Source organism: Suricata suricatta, chromosome 2, assembly GCF_006229205.1.
Source record: "Suricata suricatta isolate VVHF042 chromosome 2, meerkat_22Aug2017_6uvM2_HiC, whole genome shotgun sequence".
Taxonomy (NCBI): Eukaryota; Metazoa; Chordata; class Mammalia; order Carnivora; family Herpestidae; genus Suricata; species Suricata suricatta.
In genome coordinates, this window is record NC_043701.1 from 12,599,084 (window position 1) to 12,606,969 (window position 7,886).

The following is a 7,886-nucleotide window of genomic DNA, read 5'->3' on the forward strand; positions in this document are numbered from 1 at the left end:
CCGGGCCGCTCCCGCTCCGCGCCCTGCCTTCCTGTGTGCTCCCTCAACCTTCCCCCGCGCTTTTAAGGGAAACCGCGCCTCCGCCCTCGGGTTCCGCTGCGCCTTCCCGACGCGCCGGGACCGTGTGGCGCGGGGGCCGCCGCCTGGGGGCCGCCTTCATTTCTCCTTTGCTCCTTTATTCTTCGTTCGTCCCTTCATCCCTCCGGTTGTCGTTCAACAGTATTTGATGGAAAGCCTGCCAAGGCAAACGCTGTTTTAGGACCTGGCACTGAATCGGAAAATAAATGAACAGGGCAAATTTAGATGAGAAGTACCAAGGAGAAAAAAAAAAAGGAGAACCCGAAACGCGTGGTTTCAAGGGAGTGGGTAGGGGAGAACTCTCCTTAATGAGGCAGCCTCAGCCCTTCCGAGCAAGGGGCAACTGATCTGAGAGAGAGGAGCAGGTGCCCAAGGATCTGGAGGAAGGGAGCGTCTGCGGAGGGAGCAGCCAGTGCAAAAGCTTCAAGGCCTGAGGCAGTTTGGCAGCTGGGGGTCAGGGCGGGGCGAGGCAGAGGAGAAAGTGAGGCCAGGACGCTGGGGAGGTGGCCAGACAGGTGGTGGTAAGGAGTTCGGGCGTTATACCACCGAATGGGACGTCAGTTGTCCTGGGTTCTCATGCCAGAGCTGTCACTACCCTGTGTGACCCTTACTCACTTTTTCCCTCTGGGGTTCGGCTTACTCATTTCCAAAATGGGGCGAATAGTTCCTGATCGATTGATGGATTGATTGGCTCGTTCATTCCAGGTGCTTCACTAGGTTCTGTTTGCTAGAGATGCATAGACAGCACCTACCCAGGAGGGGTTCAGCCCGGGAGACTATGGGTTATGTTTTAAACATCTCTCCGGCCACCAGGGGTTAAGTAAATTCCAGAAAGCAAGAGAGCTACAGAGAAGCCAGGGCCAGTGCTGACCACCAGATGGCAGTTTTAATTCTGTCCTCTTCCCATCAGTACCTACCTCTCCCTTCCTCAACCCCACCCCTACCCCCACCCCCACCGTTGGTGTTGAGACCAAGCCAGTTAATTTAGATTTCTTTCTTACCTTCCTCTTTCCATCATTCCCTCAACCAACTTTGCCGAGTGTGGAGTTATGTGCTAGGCACATGTACCGCATGTGCTCATCTGCAGCACCCCCATGGTGCCTGCATTCAGAGAGCTTGCTTTCGAAACTCCCCATTTGCTACATACAGACATGCGTCCTTCCTATCTTCCCCTAGATGTATGTTTTAGGAAAAATGAGAACACCCAGTGAGGTTCTGGTGCAGTAAACCGTTCTCTGCCTGGTTTGAATCCTTGCTGGGCAACACTAGGTAATGTGAACATGCTACCCCCTCTTCTCCTGAGGTTCTGTCTGTAAATTAGGGGAGGGAGAAGATCATCCTACAACATTCCTTCTAGCTATAAAATGTTGTGATATTGAAGGAATGGGAGATGGGTATTTTCACTTCTCCTGTCCCAGCTATTTAGAATATTTGCATTTGAAAATGAGCTGCTGGGGGCACCTGGGTGGCTCAATCAGTTAAGCCTCCAACTCCTGATTTCAGCTCAGGTCATGATGTCGAGGTTCCTGGGTTTGAGCCCTGCTATCAGCCCAGAGTCTTCTTGAGATTCTCTCTCTCCCTCTCTCTCTCTGCCCCTCCCCCTCCTTCCCTAAAATAAATAAATAAATAAATAAATAATGTTTTAAAAGAAAAGAAAATGTGTTGCTGAACGGCATACCTGTAGGCTAAAAAAATCTGGGACTAGATGCAGGCTGGTCCAATGGGCAGACTAAGCTGTAAGGCTTCAGTAAAACAGTAGTTCCCAAAAGTGAGAGAAGTTCTGCCTGGATGAACTTACCATAATTTCCAAATCAGAAAATCTAGAAAGAAGTTTTTTCTTAAAACTTAGGAGAGGAAAACTTGATTTTATTTGAATGGGAGCATTTTCTGTTGGACAGGTCAGGCATCACAAGGCAGATGCCCAGAGGGGCTGTGAAGAAGGCTGGGCTGGCAGGTCTCCACGACCTGGGAGAAAGCCACACCCCAGAAGGGGGGAAGCCCTTCCTAGGGAGGGCAAACGCAGACATGCATAGTATAGCAGGCCTCACTGGGGACCATCTCTAATTGAAAAGTGCTCGTCAGGCCATGGCGGGATATTGTTAGTTTACATACTTTAACATGCAGGCTTTAATTCATTGTGGCCAGCATGGTGGCAAACAGGGACGTTGATGTCACTCTGTTGTGTTCCCAGCAGAGAAATCTGGAAATAACTCCCAGGCTTCTATATGGATTATGAAGCCAGAAAAGATGAGACATCTCCACACAATACAAACCTCAGAATCACATGTGCGAAAGAAGAATGTGGTGGGGGCTGGGGGGCGTGGCAGGTCTCTGAAAGAGGCCTTGCGTTCCCTCCTTAAATTGCACACTTGTATAGATAGAAACAGTGGGTCCTATGACTCAGATATGTCACCTGCAAATGGGAAATATCTACATCAAAATAAGGCTAAGTCAGAAATTAGTCATAAATTCATCGTCAAGGAGTTAACGGGATCCATTACATGACACGTATTTACTGACATTTTAATATGTTGTTGTCGTACCCATTTAGTTTTGAAGTTACGTAAGTTGTACTATTCATATTTTCCCTATAATGACTACCGTTTTTTGGCTACTGTTGGCCTTTCAGTTAAGCTAACTATTGTCCCTTCAAATCATTTCCAGAGGGACACAGCTATAAATTTACTAAGGACTGTCTGTGATTTCTAGAACTTAACCTCCCACCTCTTCTTCCCACTCTAGGAGGGATTAGAGGGAAAGCCACATCTTAAACATGTAGCTTGGAAATGTGCCCGGACACAAATGACGCTAAAACACGGAAACTTCCCAAATGCTCTTTGCAGGCATCATTGCCAGCACTGAGTGTCCCACCTGCTGGGGGTGGTTTGGGCAGACAGCCTTGAGCTGCCGGCCCCTTTGGGGACAGCCTCCAATGCAGTGAGCCTTCTTAACCAACGTCACACCCTTCTGCGGATGGCCCACATATGGTGACTGATCTAGGAGGGAATTCAAAAGTTGGTCATTTGGCCCAAAGTAAAACACCTCCGAGAGTCCCGCAGATCCTCACAGGGTCAGCTGAGGCTGTCCGGGTCCATCACAGCTCTTCGCCCTCTGCCCAATCTTGTGTTCTTCTCTCCCTTCTTCAAACGCATTGGTGCTGAACACTAAACACTGTGGTAGAGAGAATAATGACCCCCTAAAGATGTCCTTAACCCCTAGAACCTCTTGCTCCTTTGCAAGACTGATTACGTTAAGGCCCTTGAGATGGGAAGAGGATCCTGAATTACCCAGGTGGGTCCAATGTAATCACAAGGGGAAGGGTCATTATAAGAAGGAGACCAGAAATCAGAGAGAGGGGGCAGTAAATGTGAAAATAGTAAATAATTTATAAGTTAAAGATAATATTTGGGAAATCTAGGTGAAGGGTATACTGCCAGGAGGTGGTCTGAAGAGTTTAAGACTCACAGTAATTCATCCTCCAGTGCCAACGATTGGATTAAAAATTGAGCTTGTAGCTCAATTTAAACTGAACAGTCTTAAGGAAGAGACCGCTGAGAGATCTCAGGAAAGGTTTCATTCTCCTTAAAGGATGGGATTCAAGAAAGAGATGGCAATGGGCCTTAAAACCACTATGCCCATGCTTGGTGAAATAAGCTGGTCACAAAGATCACATATTGTGTGATTCCGTTTACATGAAACATCCAGAATTATCAAGTACATAGAGGTGGCAAGCAGAGCAGAGGCTGCCCAGGGCTGGGTTGGGGAGTGGTTGGGGAGAAATGGAAAATGGTTGCTAATAGACAGGAGATTTATTTTGGGAAACAATGAAATGTGCTATGGTTGGGTGCGGTGATGGCTCAGTGTAGGAATACAGGAGGAGAGAATTGCATGGCATGGGAATTGTACCCAATATGGCTGAGATGAAAATGGCAGAGACAGACCCGCTTTCTCCCTCAGATAGGATCATCTGTGTACATAATATCTGAAACTGCTGAGGGAGGGAAGCTGAGCAGACTCCATCCTAGAAAGGCTCTGTTTCTGCTGTTTGTCGGCGGGGCTCCATTTACTCATGTTCTATATTTTGCCTCCGAATAAACAAAGAAGTTAAGTTCCCACTTCAAGGGAAAAACAAGAAAGTCGATCCCTCTCTGAGTTTTGGCCTAGGCCCCCACACACCTGACAACACCTAAGAAGAACCGGATCCCCAACACAGTCCAGGATGTTAGCCTCTAACACACCTCGGCTGCCGCTGGCCTGGCCACACCCTACCTTCGGTAATTTATGACACCTGTTATTCACCTGGCATCTGCCTTTAATCAGGCCCTGCCCTGGATCCCTACAGCAACACGTACCGCAGACCCCTTTCCGATATAAACCCCTAACCCCAAGCCACAATGAGACTCCTCCTCTCCTTTCTGAGTCTCCCAGACACTCTGCCTGCCCTCCCTTACTTGTCACTCACACTATTCAGTAAACTCAGTTTTCACTTTCTCCAACTTGTGTTTGATTTCAATCCTGCGTGAGTCCAAGGACTATCTTGGCTGGTCCTGCAGGACCCTCCTCTGGGTCTTCAAACCCAGCCTGCCTGCCTCCCACCCACAACACTGTTCAGCCATGAAGGAATCCAGCTTGGGCCAACGCTAATTCACAGGGGACGGCGGGGGAGGAGACAGAAAGAACCTTGGATCCTTGGTAACATCATTGAGCCAAATGGTTAATCTGTGTCCGAAGCTTGCTCAAACTCTGGATGTCCTATTACGAGAAATAATAAATTCCCTTACTGTGTATACTGGTTAGATTCAGGGTCTTCTGTTTCTTGAAGTCAAGAGCACTGAACTGATAACCTACTAGCCCCAGGCTATCAGTGGGTAGAAGACACGGTAAGGGCAGTGTTTTTTTAAAAAATAGTGTTTTTTATGAGGAATATGGGTGAAAGCAGATGGCAGATACCACTGATATTAATGATATGCTTAAACATTTATCGCTAAGTCATTCTCCAGCCATTCCCCTGAGCCCTGGGTCCAGGCCGTGCTTGCTGTCTGCAGACTCACTAACAATAAAAGACAATGATTCAAACCCCCTGATGTAGTGCTCATCACAAAGACTTCCACGTCGCATCTCAGATGAAATCCGCCTGTGGGAGAGAAGTCAGAACTCCCATCCTGGAAAATTATGCATGAATTCTCTTAACTTTCCTTCTTGGTTTATTTACTTTATGCATACAGATTCTTCTTTAGCCTACTTTGTTTCCCCTAAGAAAAAATATTAAATGGTGTTCTTGTGGTATTTATGCTTAAAATCTCTTCCTTATTGTGACCTTTAATATCCACAGCGTCTACTACCACCAGATTGGAAACATGTAAATGAGGCCTTTTAAGAAACCAGCAGATTCCTAGGAGAGAGAATTCTTTCACAGTGTAACACGGGATTTTATCAGACCCTCTGTAACGCCCATTCTCACCCAGGATCTGTATGATGCCTGCTTTTTTCTGAATGGGACTTTTCTTATGAATGTGTCTCCTTGTCATCCTTTGCCACCAACTCCGCCTGTGACATCTGGCCCTGGCTGGCACTTCCTAGCTGCCTGTTTAATACAGAAATGAAAAGCTACAAAGGTGGGATCCTCGTTGAGTGCACCAAACAAGATCTCCAATTTTGTTTTGCACAACCCAGTCTCCCAGAGTAATTCAATTCTGAGTATTCTGGAACGAGAAGCGGGTAATTCCATCTATAATGAACTTTGAGTAAATTTTTTAAGACTTAATTTTTTAGAGCAGTTTTAGGTTTATAACAAAACTCAGAGGAAGGCACAGCAATTTTTCCATAGATGTCCCTATGCCTACACTTGCATAGCCTCCTACATTATCGACTTCTCTCGCCAGAGTGGCACATTTGTTACAATTGATGACCCTATATTGACACATCATAATCACCCAAAGTCCATGGTTTACCCCACCGTCCACTCTCGGTGTGGTACATCTCAGGGGTTTAAAGAAAGCATAATGGCATATATCCATCATGATAATATTATAGAGTAATTTTCCACTACCCTAAAAATCCTGCACTCTGCCTCTTTACCTTTCCCCATTCCCACCCCGGAAACCACTGATTTTTTTTTTTTGTATTAATGGTTTTACCTTTTCTAGAATGTCATATAATTGGAGTCATACATTATGTAGTCTTTCCAAATAGGCTTCTTTCACTTTGTAATTGGCATTTAAATTTCCTTCATGTCTTTTTATGGCCTAATAGCTCATTTTTTTTTAGCACCAAATAATACTCTATCAGATGTACCACAGTTTATTTATCTGTTTACCTACTAAAGGACGCCTTTGTTGCTTCTAAGTTTGGGCAGTTATGAGTAAGTCTGCCATAAGCATATGTGTTTTTGTGTAGACATGTCTTCAACTTCTTTGGACAAATACCAAGAAGCATGATTGCTGGCTCATATGATAAGAATATGTTTAGTTTTGTAAAAAACCACTGAACTGTCTCCCAAACTGGGTTCCTTCGCATTCCTTTCGGCAATGTATGAGAGTTCCCGTGGCTCCACAGCCTCACCAGCATTTGGTGATGTCCAGTGTTCCAGATTTGGGCCGTTTTAATAGGCATGTAGTGGTATCTCGTTGTTTTAATCCACATTTCCCGGATGACATGTGATGTGGAACATGTTTTCATATGCTTGTTTGCCATCTGTATATCTTTTTGGTGAGGGTTCTGTAGAGGTTTTGGCCTGTTTTGAAAATCAGGTTGTTTTCTTATTATTGAGTCTTAAGAGTTTGTTGTATATTTTGAATAGTTGTCCATTACCAGATGTGCCTTTTACAAGTGTCTTCTCCCAGTTTGTGACTTGTCTTCCTTTTTTTAAAAATTTTGAGAGAGACAGAAAGAGAGCATTAACTGGGGGAGGGGCAGAGATGAGAGAGAGAATCCTAGCAGACTCTGCGCTACCAGTGCAGGGCCCGATGCAGGCCTAATTCATGACTGTAAGATCATGACCTAAGCTGAAATCAAGAGTCAAATGCTTAACCAACTGAGCCACACAGATGCCTCTGTGGCTTGTTTTCTAATTCTCTTGATATTGCCTCTTGCACAAAAGTATTTTTTCATTTTAATGAAGACCAGCTTATCAGTTTTTTTCTTTCACGGTCATGTTCAGTGTTGTATCTGAAAAGGCACCACCATACCCAAGGTTTTCTTCTATCCTATCTTCTAAGAATTTTATAGATTTGTATCTTATGTTTAGGTCTATAATCCAAAAGTTTGAAGTAGCTTTTGTGAAGAGTACAAGGTCTGTGTTTAGATTCTTTTTTTTTTTTTTTGCATGTAGATGTCCAGTTTTTCCAGCTCCATTTGTTGAAGAGACTATCTTTGCTCCATTGTACTGCCTTTGTTCTTTTCCAAAGATCAGTTCATTATATTTATGTGGCTCTGTTTCTGGGACTTTATTTTATTCCATTTGTCTATCTATTTTTTCATCCGTACCACAATGTCTTGATTACTGTAGCTTGGTAGTAAGTATGAAGTTGGGTAGCATCTGTCCTCCAACTTTGTTCTTCTCCTTCAATATTGTGTAGGCTATTTGAGGGGTCATTAGCCTCTCTATATATATTTTAGAGCCAGTCTGTCAATATCTATAAGGTGACTTGCTGGGACTTTGATTGATGTCACAGTGAATCTATAAATAAAATTGAAAGGAACTGACATCTTGACAATATTGAGTCTGTATCCATGAACATGAATTATCACTCTGTTTATTTAATTCTTCTTTTATTTCATTTACCAGAGAAGCAAAATATAAAAGGCAT

The 7,886-nt window shown here is 44.5% G+C and overlaps 1 protein-coding gene across 1 annotated transcript in view; it reads right to left on the bottom strand.

The window, feature by feature from the left end:
* The window catches only part of AGK (acylglycerol kinase), a 76,495-nt gene extending 76,369 nt beyond the window's left edge, over positions 1-126 (bottom strand). Inside the window, exon 1 of the mRNA XM_029922494.1 lies at positions 2-126. The gene's annotated coding sequence lies outside the window, so the exon portion shown is untranslated. The remainder of the gene's footprint in view (position 1) is intronic.
* Positions 127-7,886: the final 7,760 nt, after the last annotated feature.